This window comes from Mytilus edulis, chromosome 12 (assembly GCF_963676685.1).
Source record: "Mytilus edulis chromosome 12, xbMytEdul2.2, whole genome shotgun sequence".
In the NCBI taxonomy this organism is placed as follows: domain Eukaryota; kingdom Metazoa; phylum Mollusca; class Bivalvia; order Mytilida; family Mytilidae; genus Mytilus; species Mytilus edulis.
This window is the reverse complement of record NC_092355.1, coordinates 25,680,800-25,701,702: the sequence shown is the minus strand read 5'-3', so window position 1 is coordinate 25,701,702 and position 20,903 is coordinate 25,680,800. Positions and strand designations below refer to the sequence as shown.

General features: G+C 33.6%; 2 long non-coding RNA genes across 2 annotated transcripts; both read right to left on the bottom strand.

The window, feature by feature from the left end:
- Nucleotides 1–845: 845 nt before the first annotated feature.
- On the bottom strand, nt 846–4,408 carry LOC139499410 (uncharacterized). Its single transcript, XR_011658184.1, has 2 exons — nt 4,014–4,408; nt 846–1,392 (listed from the first exon to the last, which is right to left on the bottom strand). It is a non-coding gene; the product is annotated as an uncharacterized lncRNA (long non-coding RNA).
- Nucleotides 4,409–9,958: 5,550 nt separating this feature from the next.
- On the bottom strand, nt 9,959–14,101 carry LOC139498121 (uncharacterized). The gene is made up of 3 exons (XR_011657817.1): nt 13,942–14,101; nt 11,756–11,954; nt 9,959–10,348 (listed from the first exon to the last, which is right to left on the bottom strand). It is a non-coding gene; the product is annotated as an uncharacterized lncRNA (long non-coding RNA).
- Nucleotides 14,102–20,903: the final 6,802 nt, after the last annotated feature.

The window sequence follows — 20,903 nt, the reverse complement described above, 5'->3', positions numbered from 1 at the left end:
CCCCTTTTATTTTTTGAAAAAAAGGTGTGGTGTATACGTCAAGTCGTTCGCGCATTTTTATTTAGATCAAAACAACGCTTTTACACCCTAATAAAATTTTAAAAAAGAAAATTCAACTCTTAAATAAACAATAAAATATGAGCAGGGTGATTGTTTCGGTAAATGGCAATAGCAATTTGTATAAAGTAAAATAACAAAAATAACGAGCTGAAATGAAAATTCAAGAAGAAAAGTCAATTATCCGCAAATGGCAAAATAAAAAGCTCATCAACAAATGATTGGAACATAACTGTCATGTTTCTGACTTGGAACAGGCATTTTTTTTATATAGATTAGACCGTTGGTTTTTCCCGTTTGAATGGTTTTACACTAGTAATTCTGGGCCCTTTGTAGCTTATTGTTCGGTGTGAGCCAATGCTCCGTGTTGAAGGCCGTTCATTGACCTATAATGGTTTACTTTTATAAATTGTTATTTGGATGGAGAGTTGTCTCATTGGCACTCAGACCATCCTTCCTATATCAATTTCAATATTTAAAAAAAAAAGGTAAATTAAACCTCGTTGTATACCTATCTAAGCCTCAGTGTCCGACAGTCAATCAGAATTCGGGGTTATCGACAGCAATGTGTAAACAGAACAAACTGATGCAATAGTTAAAATGTCAACAACTAAAGTATTCGGACACCGTTTGTGGATTGAGTATGGTTACCACGAATTCCTGATTTTGTGATTTTGACCAAATTCTGCCAGTTTTAATGAAGTTAGAGATTTTGCTCTTGGTTGTCATCAATGAGATTAATTTCAAAAAGAATGTGCATTTAATTCAATAATTTCTATTCGTGTGTATTTCTTGAAATGCTATGAATTTTATTGTAGGTGTTTTCATCTTCAACTGATCTGGTTTATCATAAAAATCTGTGCAATAGAAATGGCCATACATTTACGCCATGCAGATGTTTTTTTTGAACATTGTCCTTTTTCTCTCCTGCCAGTTTTAAATTAACAACTTAAAGTTTAACAATTGTAATACATGAATACGATCCCGCGATATATACGGAACTCCACGCTTGTATTGACATGGTGTCATTCACATTCAACATGGCCGCTGCAAAACCACTTCCGGTGTGCCAACTGCTTGTTCCCAGGTCACGATCAGGTGCAATTTGTACACGACCTAATTCCATATTGTTTTTCAATAATCTATATTGTGAGCCATGAGAGAAAGAATTAATGTAAACAGACAGAAGGTAAAGTCCAGAACTTAGACAGGTGAACTTCCTCGTTTTCTTAAAGTCGTCTATATTTGTCATTCCGTATAATTGTCGTGTGTCCGTGAAATCAACGAGAGATCCATTTCGATATTCACCCCCTTCCGTACAAGCAGTCAGAGCAACTGGAAATAAAACAACAAAATAGATCGTAAAATTTAATGTAAATAATGTCTTTTAGAATATTATGAAATGATGATAAGATGCAACAAAAAAACAGTAATATATCATTATTAAAACACAGTTTGTAGGCTTGTACATACTATACGCAGAATAACAGAAAAACGGTTAAAAGTCAACATTATATATAGGACACATCTATTATGAGTCATCTCGCAGTTTCTGTCATGGCCGTCATTAAATACAACATTTCATATAATGAGTCATTTTACAGTTTTTGCCATCTTGTTTTAATGCTAGATTTTATCCTGCTGGTCAATTTTGCTGTTCATAGGTCCCGTTTATCTTCTTTAGTGCGCATTTTCATTAAAAGACACACAAACACATTGGTAAAAAAAGGTATTCAGCTGATTCTCTTTGGCGTTTTTAAACGTTTTAACGTTTCTATCATAAACGCGTATAGTTTTAAAGATAAAAACCAAATTTCTGCCCAGTTTGATTTTCTCTTTCTTGCACTATATGTCCTTTTATTTTTTACTTTGTCTGGAGATGTGATCATCAAATGCATTTGTAGACTACATACTGCTGATGATTGTGGTCAACTTTGGTTTCATTTAGCATGGTTATGGGAGAGAATATTTTTGAAAATGTTTACGAATGACGGATTTCATCGACAGACGGCGGACTTCCAGTTATACGAAAAGATCTCAATGACCCTTTGTGCGTGCCAGGTGGGCTTGAAATAAGATGATGTTTTGTAAGAGATCGTATGAATTATTAAAAAATATTGACATTTTAACTTCTTAAAGGAAGTAATGCGGACATGCATCGCTCAGTTCCTATGTACATCAAACTTGCAAATAGTATACATGTTACTAATTTTGTATCTACATTGAATTCCACAAGTCTTTGTTTGTTTATTCAGGTCGATTTCCGTCCCCAGCTTAGTTTTATTTGAATGCATCCTTTAAGTGCCTATAGTGATTTATACGAATTTATCATTGGTATTAGATAATGTGAGATTAAGGTCAAGTTACAGTAAATGGGCTATGTCACAGATTTCTTAAAATTTTGCATACACCTTTGACTCGTTGAACTTTATCTGAAAATAATGCTTTTATCTATTTTTTCCCCTCAAATATAACTGATTGGGTACTTCATAATAGGTCCGTTTTATGTGCTTCCTATTTAAATATTCACCTATTTTAAAGAGTAAAATCAGTAATGTTTCAGAAAATGAAAAAGATCGTTGTATATTATTTTTCAATTTTCAGATATAATTCAACGAGCCCAACTGATATGCAAGATTTTACCAAAATCTATGACATAGCCCAATTACTGTTCCTTGACTTTAGTTAGCGTAAATAATTTCTTTCAAAGAGAACTGTTCTGGATGACAGAAATGATGGGCGTGAAGCCTTATTTTACTATCTTAAAGGACATTTCAAATTGCATACTTGTTCTCCGGACTTTTATATACGGAAATTGGAGCGAGCGAGTGATTGATTTTTCTTCTTTTTGAAATGAATATCTTTATAAGCCAAAGATAAATATTATATGAAGTATTCTACAAAATATAATATAAGGAATGTTAGACTTGTGAGAGGTTAAGGTAGCAATGAAACTAGGTGTGGTAGGATTAAGTGCCATCATGTGTATTTGACCACCTGATAATATTGGTAATTTCAAAATTGCATTGAAATGGTGGTACAGTATGAAAACTTTTTGTTAAACGGTCTTAGAAAAACAACACCTTTAATTTGATGAGAAATTGATTTCACCTGCAAGGAGAGATAATTCAGAAATCATCATTGAAGCAATTGGTATCTATTTGCCTATTGATTTCCATTTCTTTTTATCGGACCACAGATAAATTATCACGTTGTGATTGGTTAAACGCCGTCACGTGGTGACCCCCTATGAGACTGTAGGGGGTTAGAAAGTTTCATAGGGGGTTCATGACGCATTACTGGTGACGTCATCTATTGCTGTTGTTGTGTTTCATTGTTTATTTTTCAACAAAACGCAGCAGAAAAAGTCCAGCGTCCGATAAATTCGTTATACGGTTAACTACTGACCCCCTACGGATCTATAGAGGGTGAATAACATTCATAGGGGATTTTACTAACCCTCTATGGATCCGTATGGGGTCAGTAGCGAACCATATAACCTATAGAAGCTAGCGTATTCAATCGGTTTTGAACGGATAGAAGTGCAAGAAGAAAGTGACCCAACGACACGAAACCAAACGACATCTTGAGCACAATCACCTGTGTCAGAAAAGAGTTCCAGTACACCTTAATATGCAGACAAGTTCCTATATCAAGCTGTTGCTCGTGACAATCTAGAATTAATGTTTTGAATTGACCAATTCCTTTTAATTAGTTATCAAAGGTACCAGGATTATAATTTAGTACGCCAAACGCGCGTTTCGTCTACATAAGACTCATCAGTGACGCTCATATCAAATATTTATAAAGCCAAACAAGTACAAAGTTGAAGAGCATTGAGGATCCAAAATTCCAAAAAGTTGTGCCAAATATGGCTAAGGTAATCTATGCCTTTAACGGATACATGCAAGTTCCAGAACTTTCATTACAAATGATAAATGGTATAGGCTTATTACCTTTTCTGTTGATTGCTGTATGTTTCTGTTCACTATGACTAATCATGTCCTTTTTGCCACTACTGTTGTTGAAATCCGAAATTCGTTTCGATAGAATATGCTCGATTTTATTAACCCTTGTCATTGTTAGGTTAAGCTGGTGTTCTAAGAGTTTTGCGAATCTGTTAATATCCGATCACATTAACAAAAGTTCCTGGTGATCTTTGTAATTAATATCCCGTTCATTAATTGGACGATTTTTACTAAAAATGTTTGTATTTATTGTTTGTTCGGCGGCAGAATACCCATATGCAAAAGAGCAACAACACAAGAGGAATAGAAATATACTGGCATCTGTGTACATTTTGAACTGTGAACAACACGACAGATCCTCTCTAACCTTCCAAAATACACGTAACAAGTGTAATCGCATATGTTATTGTACATTTAGTAAAGACAATGTTTGCTACTTTAAATATAAAGTATTTTGTTATGAAATAACTCTTCTCAAACTGGTTCATTTAGAAACAAAACATGATGTATACACATATGTTAAATGGTGTTTAATTCGTTTGTTGTTTCAAATAGCATGTAAATTATCAGTTAAATTATTTTTTTGGTAAATTATATTCAACGCATTTTCCAAACCTTTGTTTATGTATTACATTGGTTGCAAAGTTTCTTTTCTAAAAAATAATTTACCTAGTCTTGAAGTTCTTTATTTGAATGCAACTTTTTTTTTTGTATTTCTAAAGAGAATACATTTTATTTAATCCTTATATTTTAATATTTAATTCTCTAGCGAATGTCATTAAATTTCGTGAACCTAAGGTAGATGTATACAACATGTACCAAGGTTATACTTTACATATTATAAAACCAAGCAAATGTTGGACGTATACTGATAGATATATAATCAAGTCATGAATAAATGTTTTTTATGAGAAGTTATTTTCTTAAAATTAGCTGTCAATAACTGCGAGTACTGTCAGATCTGTACTTGTTATCTGCTCTTTGGTCGGGCTGTTGTCTCTTTGGCAAATTCGCCGTTTCCATTCTCAAATTGATTTGTTATAAATCAGGCCTCCAGTTGTCTCAATTGATTTTTTTCGAAGTCAATGTGCAGTCAATGCAGTCTGGAAAGATTTACTTCACAGGATTTAGAAATTTTAAACTGTTCTTGTCTGATAAACATTCCATTCCCGAGGATCAATCTTTAATATATTGATATATTTGTCACTGGACGATAACCGTACAATAATCTATCGTAATAAAGGGCTGTGCATTGTTCTTGATTGGATTTCCTTAAACGTCATGCATATAGGTATAGTTATATATTTTATTCTCTAAAACCTGTGTACAAATTACAGAAACACACTATCAATAACAAATACACATGGATACATGTAGCGGCAAAATTAAATGCTGATGAAGATGTTTTGACCTTGGAAATAAAAGCAGTGCAAATGACCTTTCTATTTTAAAATTTTACGAAACTTCTTACTACAAGTGGCACAGATAAACTGTAAAAAGAAATCCATTGGGAAATCGCATTGTCTAGATCTGCAACCTATAAGTGCAGCCAACGAGGTAATATAAAAACTATTGCAAGATCTTTTTAATCTCACCCCACACACCTTAATATACAATCTTTCATATAGATGATAAAATATGCATGTTGAATGAATTAATGAATTCTTTATCTGCAAAGCAGTAGTTACATGCTATAGCACCACAACCATATTTACATTGTGACACACAATACACAGCAGAGAACAATATTACACGATATTACAAAAGACAAATAATAGACAAATTAGATGAGATCTAATCTACCTGCAGATTACAAATAAATACACAACTAAAGATTTCGATTTTGTTTGATACAAATACCTTAGTAAGTTTGTCATGTTTGGCCACGAACATGCAGAATCGTTTGATAAAAACTTGAGCCGTATAAATCTATACACAGGGCACACTAAAGTAAAATGGATACATAGCGTCAGATCCGTTCGATTTGATTAATAATTTAGACTTTACTTTGTAACTATTACATTACATAATGTGTGTTCGAAAGTAAAACATTTTGGAATCTAAAGTTTCAAAGCAACAGTGCTGGTAAATATTAGATGTAAGCTTCCCATATCTTTTCTCTTGTTTTTAAAAAGTACAATCAAGGAGTTACCATATGATGTTTATGGGGGAGGGGGGCTAGGATAAGGTTAGAAAAAATAGGCAGGACAGGATTTTTGAAAAAAGGGCAGATGAGACACTTTGCAAAAAAAAATGCAGCATGACATTTTATGTAAAAAAGGGACGGATAAACTAATAAAAAAATGCAAGACCGAATAGAGTGATTTTTTTTTTAAAAGGCAGGATAGAGAAAAATATTTCATCCTAGCCCCGCCCCCTCTCCCTCCCCCATGAAAAAAAAACTTCCGCTATCTCACAATCTCCAGATACAGTAACACTTTCAGAGGAAGGTTTGCAGCAATGGTAAACTGATATAGTATCTCGGATTCGCTTTGCAATATGATTCTCTGTATTATCTTGTCTTTTTTGTTCAGGTTTAATTTGTCAACATCTGAACTTTGTCCTGATAAATGATAACACGTCTAATAAAGTTAAAATGGATGATCTACAACTATCAGTTTAAAATAAAAGATAATTCTATTAGTTGGACTGCTCTGAAGGTTACAAACTGTTTCTATGCACATGCACACCTGTTTAGTGCATTTTTAATTGAAAACAATTTAAGCAATGCCTTAAATTAAAGGATGCTAAATGCTCGACGATAGATTTTTCTGTAACCTCTGGGTCAAGGTATTTTCCAATATCAATATAAAAATGGGGAGGGGGATGTCACTGATCATAGTTTTTTTTTTTATTAAAATGCATGGAATATCACAGTTATTTTACATGGCTTGTAAGGGGAAACTTTTATTTCTTATTAAGAATCATTTAACTATAAAATTGTTTTGATCTTTTAGAGAGAATTGCTTATCACAGAATTTTGTGCATCAAATAAAAAACAGGGTCATGTGCTTTGGTTTTTTTTTTTAAATTAGAAAAAAAACCTTATTGCCCTTGAATTCTTTGTAGACAAAACACGCGTCTGACATGATGATTTTTTATGATGAATGTTTCTATCTATTTTAAATACATTTACATGTAACGACAATACATGTTTTGATAGTTTGATGTTGAAATTTCAAACTGAAGATGATTCTGTGGTATATCAAAAAAGAATTTCTCAACATGCCCAGAAGTGATGCTCAGAAAAAGACCCTCAATCTACTTATATTGAAGTGAAATCAGAAGAACATTAGGAAATTAACAGAATATAAAGCTAGAGTATTGATTATTAACGAGATATTCATTTTTTTAAATGGCGGGGATAGGCTGACTCGAACTTTTACTTTCCATTTTAATTTTTTTATTCGGGTCTCAAATTGAATTTTTTTTTTTTATCTAAAATCTGCTTACATTTTGGTAAACGACCATTTATGAGATATTGAAGTCTTATACCAAAAGAAAAATGGGTGTTAAGGGGGCAAAATGTTTAACCCTGTATCGTAGAAAAAACAATGAGTTAATACATTCACTTCAGTGCATTATTTGCATCCAAAAGCCGTATATATATAAACTATTTCTGGCAAATAAAAACACATGTCAATTTGGGAATGACCCCGGCAACATCAAACCAAGTAAAGTTCAACGTAATTACAATACCAATGTTTCCTCTTCCTCCTAGTGGCTTGTTTTGATTCCAACTGAAATAAGTCATTAAGGTACCATCGTCAAATGTCCATTGTTGTTGCAGATCAATTGTATCTGTTCCTTGAACACAAAGCTGTGGAACTGGAAGGTTAGCTGAAATATTTATGTTACACAGTTTATCACAAATATTAAGATAGCTTTGATTGCACATCCTAAATACTTCAAAATAAAAAGATATAAGTTAAACCAACGTCAGTCTAAAAAAGAGAAAAAAAGCTTTGCTTATAATATCTTAATTTACGCAAAAAGGCCAATGAACATAAATTATCATTGCCGGGTTGACAACAGCGCTAAGTTTGCTCACTGAAAGATGCGAAAAGGGGTGGGGGTCTTATTAATCAGAAAGAAGTCTGCACATGTGTTGTTTACTTATATGTGGTAAAGGACTATAGCCCGACTTTCAAATGCATAATGTGAATGTGGGGCCCAATTTCTTTGTTAGAAGGTGAAATCATTTACTATTGAATATTTGTTGGGTACAGGTCGGGAACACTACCTTATATGGCAATGCATAAATAAGCATACATTTTTGTATTTATTTTCTCGCACATGTAATTGTTTTATTTACGTGTGACGCAATTTATTTTTACCTGGGTTTTTCACCAATCCACTAAATGAGTAACAATGCATGATGGACTACTACGTGATTACAATCAAACAAGAACACGGGTTATTCACTGAAATACAACACATTTTTTCGTGCAATGCGGGATTTACAATTTGGCTTAGTTTTTCATTTTTTGTATCCACATTTATAGTTCGTGCGTTTTGTTGAAAAATAAACAATGAAACACAACAACATTAATAGATTACGTCACCATTAACGCGTCATGAACCCCCTATGAAATTTACTAACCCCCTACGGTCTCATAGGGGGTCACCACGTGACGGCGTTAGACCAATCACAACGTGATAATTTACCCGCGGTGCGATAATACCCGTTATATAGCCATACATATGTTTGGTGATGACACACAGCCGACCGTGCAAGGGCTGTATAGCCAGTCAATGTCGTTAAAAACTTCCATTTGTTGTGATGGACTGAGATGTTATGTATTCGTCCAACAGAAAGCAAGCAAACAACAATGATAAACACAACTACCCATAAGACAAACTTAGCTAAGTAGATAAAGTCTTGGATAGAAAGAGATCTTATTTAGCACTCATACCTTATCTTCTTCTTTCTATATACAAAGCACGTTTTCAAAAAACTTAAAAGGTAATATAGCATCCAATATGATCCACAGGGTTTAGATAATTTGAGATATTGCACACCCGTCAATAGGACAGCAGCTGAATGATAAAAAAAAACCTCTGAGGTATATTTTTGGATAAAATACGCAACCGACGGACTTTATCAATGAATGAAATTATACAAAATATGTTTAAGTTATTTACCGATTACAATTGAGAATGGATATGGGGAATGAGTCAAAGAGACAACAACCCAACCATAGAGCAGACAACAGCCGAAGGCCACAATGGTTCTTCAATACAGGGCAAATCTCCGAACCCTGAGAAGTCCTTTAGCTGGCACAAATATGTATACTAGTTCAGTGACAATGGACGTCATACTAAACTCCGAATTATACACAATAAACTAAGAACACTGGACACTTTTAATTTGCAAAACACTCATTTGCAAATCCGCCGCCGCCTCAAACAAGAGCTACAATATCATGTATATAACCAAAATGTGCAGAATTACATGGGATTCAATAATTTCATTGGTTTTCTACAGTTACTTTCATATTTATTTTGCAATTTGAATTATAAAAACATGGGATTTTCAATATCCCATGGGACAGGGCAAAATCCCATGGGATTTACCATTATCCCATGGGATTTTGGTTAAATCCCATGGGATTTTTTTTTGTCCCATGGGATTATTGTAGTCCCATGGGATATTTGTTGTCCCATGGGACAAAAAAAATCCCATGGGATTTTTATTATCCCATGGGATTTTTAATATCCCATGGGACAAATTAAAATCCTATGGGATTCTAATTGTAAATATATAGATATAAATAAACAGTAATGTGTATGTTACAATGTATTCTATTTGGTAGTAAATTATTATAAGATGAATCTTTTTAATTGAATATCTTTTTTTCTTGGGAAATGTTAATTTAGCATATTGTTCTTTAACTGTTCAAAACTAAACTTTTAAACAACAAAGCAGATAATGTAAGTATCAATATATGTTTATTCATGAATTATAGAATACTTTCTTGAAACACAATTATTTGCCATTTGAAATCAATAAAAACTCTATTGTTAGGCTTAACATACTAGTAGCTATTTAAGTAAATCTATTTTTTTCACAATATCCCTCAACACAAAACATTAATAGTTTCTTATCATCCAGCATTGTTTGATGGTATAGTCCACTTTTTGGACATTCAGCACAGAACTTTGACATTATTGTGGTTTCAATATTTTTTTGAATTTAAAAGAACTTCAAATCATTGACTGAGTGATGAAAATAATAACTGATCCAACTTTTTTCTTTGAATTTATTCTTGTCTTGTTTCTATGTTTTCTCCATTTATTTTAGGTGGTGAATTTCAATCCTTCTGAAAAAGAACCAATAAAATCTAAAGTAATGGATTATACAAAATTGTTTTCATACATGTAGCAATAATATGATTTTCAATAAAAATAGCTATGCGGTATGGATTTTACTGATTGTTAAAGGTTGTCCAGTGTCATCAGTTGCTAAAGGCCTACATCCTTTGGTCTCTGATGGAGGGTTGTCAAATTAGCAATATACCACATCTTCCTATTCTAATACCATATAACAATCAATTAATTTATTCTTCTTTATAAAATTTGGGTATTTTCCCAAGTTATATACATAATATATATATATACTGTAAATTCGGAAATAATGCAAGTTTTTTTTTATTGCGAAAAATGCAACGGAGTTGTAAACGCAATAATTTAAACTCGTATTATGAAATATTTTATATGGATTAAACAGGATTTTTCAAAATCGTAAAATTTAAAATCGCATTTAAGTCTAAAATGACAGAATCGCAATAATAAATGCACGCAATAATTTATGAATTTTACAGTATAAAGATCAATGTTAAAAGTTAAAACTTTAGACAACTATAATAACATTCCATTATTCACAAGAATTTGCAATATATTATACAAAATGCAGACAACAGAAACAATATTTCTTTAAGCTTTTGAAGTTCAGACAGATTTCAATTTGTGTTTTATTTCAATGAAAAAATACCTTGAACATATTGGAAATTATAACATTGATACAAACAAAATATGTATGTTTTATCCTTTTTTTTGTGTTGTTGGCTTGCTGTCTCATTTTAATATACATTTAAACATACATCAATAATCTTCTTCTTTATTAAAAGTAAAAATGGGATATTTTTGATTTTGATATCCCAAAACATTATAGTTCTATCACATAACTTATTACCAAGTTCAAAAACACCAATGTGTTTGATATTAATTTTAAGACATGTATAAATGTTCCAGACCATATCAGTATTCGGATCTTAATTTTATGGTCCAGAACTTACAGTCCCACCATATGTGTACAGTCAGACCATTTAAGTATACTTGTACTGTCTGGTACCAGCTCAACCAAACCTGTGTTTTTATTTTAACTGCAATTAAACTTTTTGTATTAATCTATTAAAGATTTCAGTTATGTTGATCTGTACTGTACATTTGTTTGTAATAAACTTGACCAACTTCTTAAAATTGGGCAGACTGTATGCGTACAGTCCAAATACTTGTTTGTTCTGGAACATAAACATGATTAACAAGCATTTGGCAGGATGTCATGCTAAAATCCCATTAATATTAGTACTAAATTTTGAGTATATACATGTAAATCCACAAGTTACTTACTGAAATTCATGGTGAACACTCACCAAAAACTTACAATTTAGAGGAAAGACTGGAAAGATGAATGCACTAACACTATCAAAACAGAGCATAAAACTTACCGAAAAACAAGATGTTTTACATTTATCCAGGAGCAGGATAATTGAAAAGTTGTTTTTTTCTTTCTCTGCTGTCCATCATATAACCTTTGAATTCATTCATGCAAAATATGAAAATCTGCAAAGGTAAGACCTAGAACCTCAACTTATCCACATTTTGAATTTTGAACTGCATACTTGTCCTTTTCATCTTGCTGACAACCTAAACATAAAAAAATGATAAAAACATAATTCTAGATTGAATTTGTGTTTTTATTTTTGTTGGTACATGTACAAACAATTTTCCCAATTTTAAAACGAAAACATCATCACCAAAGAGGAGGTCATACTAACCTCCGAAATATTTAAACAAACCGAAATTATTACTTGATTAAGATCTTGTCGTAAATTAATGGCATAGATACTCTTATTTTTGAAAACTTGATGTCTATTGCATACTTATATTCCTTTGTACGAGAGTATGCATATTAAGATGGACTCCATGGACTTTAATGTAAGCATGATTAATTTTACAGTCACTGACAGTTTTTCAGCTCTATGTGTACATTTTGAGAGAATCTTGCAATACTGTATATTCTGATATTCAGAACTTATTGTGAGGTTTTTATTAATACAACTGAAAGCTGTATCTCGTTTTCATTTCTGATACATATTTATGAGCTGAAGACCAGTGCCAAATTTTTCTCACTGCATTGAAGACCCATAGGTGACCTTCGGCCGTTGTCTGCTCTTTGATTGGGTTGTTGTCTCTTTGTCAAATTCCCAGTTTCCACTTCCCATTTTATATCATGTATGCTGATTTTTCTTAAATTACAATATTCAATCATGCTATTTTGTCTATTATTGAAAATACGATAAGCAAAAATAAATGCACAAAAAATTTAACATTGTTATATATATGTAAAAGACTTTTTTTTTAAATTCAAAACAGTTGCCTACACTGTTAATTTCCTTGTTTGATTTCATATTTTTAAAGCCTTTATAGCTAGCTAGATGGTATGCCGGGGCGGATCCAGCCATTTTAAAAAGGGGGGTTCCCAACCCAAGACAAAGGGGATGATCCTATATTCATTTGATTTGTTTTATTGTCTCATACAAGAATATATATGGTTTGACGGTGGGGATCAGCGATCCTGAAATTTTTTCACCTAACCACTGGATGACAGGGGATCTCAACCATTTAAAAGTTTCTCAAACATGTGGGGGTGGGGGTGAACCCCATGGACTCTCCCTATATTTCCTTTGATTTGTTTTATTGTTCTATACAAGAATATATAAATATGGTTTAGGGGTGGGGATCTTGACCGTTTACAAGTTTTCAACCTAGAGGGGGTGGGACTTCACTTTTATTTTATTTCATTATTAATTTTATTGTCCCTGACAAGAATATATATGGTTTAGGGGTGGGGTTCTGGATCGTTCACAAGATAATAGCACATTCTCAAATTGAACAGAGTGGGGTAACCCCCAAAGACCTCCTTTTAATTTCATTTGATTTGTTTTATCGTCCCATTCAAGAATATATATGGTTTAGGGATGGGGATCTGGACCGTTTACAAGATAATAGCATGTTCTCAAATTGAAAGGGGTGGGCATTACCTCCCATGGACTCACCCTCCCTTCTTTCTTCCCCCCGAAATACCTTTTAATAAGCCCCAATGCACAGATAGTTCACAGTATTTTCCCTTGATTTACACTAAAGAATATACACTATACAGGTGTAATTTTTTTTTTAAAAGATAATACAACTGAAGACCACCATGACCACAGTGGTGGATCCAGAATTTTTCATAAGTGGAGCCCACCGACTGCCTAAGAGGGGCCTGCTCCTGCCATGACTCAGTGATTCCATATATAATCAACCAATTCTTTTCCCAAACAGGGGGCCCTGAACTCCCTTTTTTTCCTCATTTCAATCACCCTGATATAAATTTAGTTTTATCACTTACAATAGGAATGGTTTGAATTCCCCAATAATTCTTATATACCATTAATATCAACATATTTCATTTTTGATAAATGAAAGGCAAAAGTTTTCTATGGGTAGAAATGGATAGTGGGAAGCTTTCAGATTCACACCATGCCGGTGGCTGTGTTCAAAGTGCTGGGTTTTTATGACCCTCGTTGTTTGCGGACTAACTATTTAGGCCAGTGGTGGATAATAGTGTGCGTGCATTAATCTTCTATACCTTCTTAATCAATATATTCAAATACTGACGGCAAGTGTTGTAATGATGTATCAATGTCTTTTTGAAATCACCGTGCTATTTACATGTGGGATCGAGAATGCAGGGGAAGGAAACTTGTCAATTATGTTTATTTCTAAGCCAAAATAAAATGAGCCGCCGTAAAATTAACCTTGGGTAATAACCAGGGGCGGATGCAGGAATTTTCGAAAGGGGGGGGGGGGTGCTAACCCAGGGCAAAGGGGGGTGCAGGGGGGGGGGGTGCAAAACATATGTCCCGATACAAATGCATTGATCGGCAAAAATAAAGGGGGGTGCGCACCCCCGGAACCCCCCCCTGGATCCGCCACTGATAACAGTGCATGTAAGGCTCGTCTCGGAGGGGTGTCTTTTTTTTCTGTCTTCTTTTTATGCCCCACCTACGATAGTAGAGGGGTATTATGTTTTCTGGTCTGTGCCTCCGTTCGTTCGTCCGTTCGTTCGTCCTGTTTCAGGTTAAAGTTTTTGGTCGAGGTAGTTTTTGATGAAGCTGAAGTCCAATCAACCTGAAACTTAGTATATATGTTCCTTATGGTATGATCTTTCTAATTTTAATGTCAAATTAGAGTTCTTACCCCAATTTCACGGTCCACTGAACATAGAAAATGATAGTGCGAGTGGGGCATCCGTGTACTGGGGACACATTCTTGTTTTAGTTATATTTTTAATAACTTACACTTTTTTCCATTATTTTCTTTCTTTCACTATTCTTTATTCCTTTTTTTTTCTTTGTCCTTTGTTCTCTATTCTGTTAATTCACATCCATACCCTCTTATGTGTATGTGGACTTACTGTAGTTTATTTTTTAGTTCTGGCAGATATATTAGATACAATATATATGTCTCTGGTTCTGGTATTATGCGATAAGTCAATTTATTTTTCATGCAGTGTCATTAAATATAATGGTTTTATGCATATCAGCCAAGATTGTGCACAACATTTTAATAAACAATTCAACACTATATACACGTTATGTGAATTTTATTAAAATCGATGAAGAACATGAATTTGGCAGCTAGTGCCCCTTAAACAGGTAAAGTTCAATTAACAAATTCTGATCTACTGGCATTCAACACCAAATTACTTACTTGCTGTATATTGATAAATGTGATTGATAAATGTGATTGTATATTGTCAATACCTCAACATCGAGAATACGTCATGTGAGGTGTTGGTCGCTACGTTTGATACGGGGTCAAAGGTTGCGGCTTCGAGACAGAGAAAAACATCCAGGTAAAAAGTGTAGAATTTTGTTTTTGAAAATTTGAGTTGTAAATTTTCCTAAAAAGTACTTAATTCCGTTCATCTAATTGTAAATTTTCCAAAAAAAAAGGACTTATTTCCGTTCATCTATTATGGGTATAAACTAAACTAAACAAGAAAAGTATTAGTAAACAGACAGAAAGTCCGACGTTGAATTAATTATTTTACAATTAATTGTTTAAATATATGAGAGAATGTTTTAGGCGAATTTTCTTTAATTACAGATAAATGTATTTTAGGTTCAGGAAATGATTTATTCTTCGGGTACGTCTAAACAACCGCTCAGGACCTCCTGAGCGCACTCAGGACATACAAAGTGCACTCAGGACATACAAAGTGCACTCAGGACCCATTACCGTAATCATATCTGCACACATGATGGATGTTTATATTCGTTATACGCTTCTTATTTTAGAGTTAAATTTTGGTAGAAGTTGAAATCGCAGGGGCGGATCCAGCCATTTTAAAAAGGGGGGGGGGGGGTCCTAACCCAGGGCAAAAAAAGGGGGGTTCAACTACATGTCCCCATTCAAATGCATTGATCGGCCCAAAAAAGGGGGGGTTCCAACCCCCCCGGAACCCCCTCCCCCCTCTGGATCCGCGCCTGAATCGAACTTAGATAGATAGATAATTCATGGCTCAGTAGTTGTGTAATCAGTGACACGTGCCCTTATTATTTTCTAAGAATTACAAATTCTACCAAATTTAACTCTAAAATAAGAAGCGTATAAAGAATATATGCATCCATCCTGTGTGCGATGACTATAAAGGGTCATGAGTGCACTTCGTATGTCATAAGTGCAATCAGGAGGTCCTTCAAGCGGTGTTTAGACGTACCGTTATTCTTCTGGAAGCTTCAATTTTTTCTTATCAATAACTTTTACACAAGGAGACATTTTTTTTTGACAGCATGAACCCCAGTTAATGAGCAAACACAAATTAAGAACGAAAATCGTTTACAATTAAATTTTATAGAAGGAAAAAAAAGGGGGGGGGGGTAATAAACAAATTTTATTTACGCTCACATACTTTTAAACAGATTTGCATATGTAAGCTCTCTATAGTTAATGTTAAATTATTTCAGGAGTTTTGAAAAAAAGATTATTATATACAGATTAATTTCGACTAAAATAGTGATTCTTTTTATAGATTTGGTACCTCAGTTTCGACTCAACATTTCATTTTGAATTGTTAGATGGCAAACTCTTTAGGCGAATATTGTATCTGTTCTTTATTTAATTATGGTGATATTGGCGATAATATTCATTATAACAAGGCCTTGTACAAATCCTTGATTATAGAATGTTTGGTAATATAAAAAGACGAAAGTAGACAAACCCTAATTATGCAGGGTTTCACAAGTTGATCTCCAAGCGGCCCACATTTAACATATAATAAGATCTATATTTTTCAACGTTTTCAAAATGAAATAACTTGAATTGAAAATTTCCCAACTGTGAAAATTTGTTATTTCTAAACGTCTTTAATTATTATTTCTGAAAAAAAAAATTATTTAGCATATTCATATATTTTCATAATTTTTTCCGAGGAAACCTTTTTTTTTGCAAAGTTTACTTCTATATGTTTTTAACCATCACCAGCGACTTATTCTCTGCCATCACCAATTAGTCCTAATTATTAAAGATCAATTGCCCAAATTCAAATGATGATTGGTATATCGTATTGAATATGACCATCGGTCATCCGTGACGTATCCCAAATAACGACGCATGCCGATAGATAGATCATAGTTTATTAATTAGCGTCTCGCAATTTAAATTTCATCAAGGGGACTTAATTAAACCAGTTACTATACAAATCTTGAAACAAGAGTGCACACACTGAAATGTCTCGCCTTCTATACTAATCATTGATATTATGTTGATAGTCCAAAGTATAAAGCTAAGCTTTATTACAACTGTCACATAAACTTAACATTAACCAAGATAACTAAACAAAGACCAATGAACTTTGAAAATTAGGTCAAGGTCAGATAAACCATGCCAGGCAGACATGTATAGCTAACAATGCTTCTATAAAACATATATAGTTGACCCATTACTTAAAGTTAAAGAAAAATAGACCAAAACACAAAAACTTAACACTGTGCAATAAATTACAATATTCAATCATGCAATTTTGTCTATTATTGAAAATACGATAAGCAAAAATAAATGCACAAAAAATTTAACATTGTTATATATATGTAAAAGACTTTTTTTTAAATTCAAAACAGTTGCCTACACTGTTAATTTCCTTGTTTGATTTCATATTTTTAAAGCCTTTATAGCTAGCTAGATGGTATGCCGGGGCGGATCCAGCCATTTTAAAAAGGGGTGTTCCCAACCCAAGACAAAGGGGATGATCCTATATTCATTTGATTTGTTTTATTGTCTCATACAAGAATATATATGGTTTGACGGTGGGGATCAGCGATCCTGAAATTTTTTCACCTAACCACTGGATGACAGGGGATCTCAACCATTTAAAAGTTTCTCAAACATGTGGGGGTGGGGGTGAACCCCATGGACTCTCCCTATATTTCCTTTGATTTGTTTTATTGTTCTATACAAGAATATATAAATATGGTTTAGGGGTGGGGATCTTGACCGTTTACAAGTTTTCAACCTAGAGGGGGTGGGACTTCACTTTTATTTTATTTCATTATTAATTTTATTGTCCCTGACAAGAATATATATGGTTTAGGGGTGGGGATCTGGATCGTTCACAAGATAATAGCACATTCTCAAATTGAACAGAGTGGGGTAACCCCCAAAGACCTCCTTTTAATTTCATTTGATTTGTTTTATCGTCCCATTCAAGAATATATATGGTTTAGGGATGGGGATCTGGACCGTTTACAAGATAATAGCATATTCTCAAATTGAAAGGGGTGGGCATTACCTCCCATGGACTCACCCTCCCTTCTTTCTTCCCCCCGAAATACCTTTTAATAAGCCCCAATGCACAGATAGTTCACAGTATTTTCCCTTGATTTACACTAAAGAATATACACTATACAGGTGTAATTTTTTTTTAAAAGATAATACAACTGAAGACCACCATGACCACAGTGGTGGATCCAGAATTTTTCATAAGTGGAGCCCACCGACTGCCTAAGAGGGGCCTGCTCCTGCCATGACTCAGTGATACCATATATAATCAACCAATTCTTTTCCCAAACAGGGGGCCCTGAACTCCTGATTCCCCCTTTTTTTCCTCATTTCAATCACCCTGATATAAATTTAGTTTTATCACTTACAATAGGAATGGTTTGAATTCCCCAATAATTCTTATATACCATTAATATCAACATATTTCATTTTTGATAAATGAAAGGCAAAAGTTTTCTATGGGTAGAAATGGATAGTGGGAAGCTTTCAGATTCACACCATGCCGGTGGCTGTGTTCAAAGTGCTGGGTTTTTATGACCCTCGTTGTTTGCGGACTAACTATTTAGGCCAGTGGTGGATAATAGTGTGCGTGCATTAATCTTCTATACCTTCTTAATCAATATATTCAAATACTGACGGCAAGTGTTGTAATGATGTATCAATGTCTTTTTGAAATCACCGTGCTATTTACATGTGGGATCGAGAATGCAGGGGAAGGAAACTTGTCAATTATGTTTATTTCTAAGCCAAAATAAAATGAGCCGCCGTAAAATTAACCTTGGGTAATAACCAGGGGCGGATGCAGGAATTTTCGAAAGGGGGGTGCTAACCCAGGGCAAAGGGGGGTGCAAAACATATGTCCCGATACAAATGCATTGATCGGCAAAAATAAAGGGGGGGTGCGCACCCCCGGAACCCCCCCCCCCCCCCCCCGGATCCGCCACTGATAACAGTGCATGTAAGGCTCGTCTCGGAGGGGTGTCTTTTTTTTCTGTCTTCTTTTTATGCCCCACCTACGATAGTAGAGGGGTATTATGTTTTCTGGTCTGTGCCTCCGTTCGTTCGTCCGTTCGTTCGTCCTGTTTCAGGTTAAAGTTTTTGGTCGAGGTAGTTTTTGATGAAGTTGAAGTCCAATCAACCTGAAACTTAGTATATATGTTCCTTATGGTATGATCTTTCTAATTTTAATGTCAAATTAGAGTTCTTACCCCAATTTCACGGTCCACTGAACATAGAAAATGATAGTGCGAGTGGGGCATCCGTGTACTGGGGACACATTCTTGTTTTAGTTATATTTTTAATAACTTACACTTTTTTCCATTATTCTCTTTCTTTCACTATTCTTTATTCCTTTTTTTTTCTTCTTTGTTCTCTATTCTGTTAATTCACATTCATACCCTCTTATGTGTATGTGGACTTACTGTAGTTTATTTTTTAGTTCTGGCAGAGATATTAGATACAATATATATGTCTCTGGTTCTGGTATTATGCGATAAGTCAATTTATTTTTCATGCAGTGTCATGAAATATAATGGTTTTATGCATATCAGCCAAGATTGTGCACAACATTTTAATAAACAATTCAACACTATATATGTTACAGTGAATTTGTATAATCAGGGATTATGTAGAATCCCTAAAATTTTTAGGGATTATGCATAATCACTGGTTAGTTTAGGAATTATATATAATCACTACAATTTTCAGGGATTATGTATAATCACTAGAAAAAACGTCAGGAATTATACAGAATAACTGAAATGATTCTAAAATATATAACAGTGTCTTCCCATTTATCCAACTTTTTAAATTTTTTATTTTTGTTAATTATTGGGTTGTTTGTTTAGTAATAATAAGGTGTCTTTCTAAAATTTGACAGTAAATTTGTTCCTGTATGTTTTTATATTATTTGAAATATATATATATTACATTAATGTAAACATTCATAAGATTGTCAATTCTATCCCGAATTTGTCAATTAAAACAGCAAAAGACATAGAAATATCTGAATGTTTTGGTATTTGAGCAAGTGTAAAATCATTTGTTCTCCGGACTAATGCTATACCGACCAGAAACTTAAAATTTTACGACACTAGAGAGACAAAAGTCAATAATTTTCTTCAGTTTTACCGGTTGAAGGAAAGTAAGACAATATTAAAACATGAGGGAAAATACAAAAACTATGACCTCTTGTGTTTTAGAAATTGAAAGTTAAGTTAAGTAAAGTTAAGTTATTTAATATTATATAAATCAACCGAAGTTAAGTTAAGTTAAGTTATTTAATATTATATAAATCAACCGAAGCTAAGTTAAGTTAAGTTATTTAATATTATATAAATCAACCGAAGTTAAGTTAAGTTAAATTATTTAATATTATATAAATCAACCGTCGTTGCACGGGACTCGTACAGTTGCCCGGTCTGATTGCGTTGATCTCTGCATCATTTGCGAGAGCCTTATCCCCACTGCTACCGGGGTTAACATTATCAATTGGCAAATCAAGCCATTTAAACTGTACTTTGAAAATGATTGAAATATATGAAATAAGTCATTAAAAATCTTTATACAACTAAAGGGGGTCTCAACACTTGCAGGTGCATGTAGCTCACAGCTTAAGGATATGAGGAAAAGTAAATGTGTTTTATAAATCACAAGTCTACTACCAATATGCACACTTTTTAGAATTTCGTAAAATTTTCGTTTGTGTACCTTTTCTCATGGACTGGCTCATATCAGACTAATACCCTTAATAATGTATAACGTTAGTCA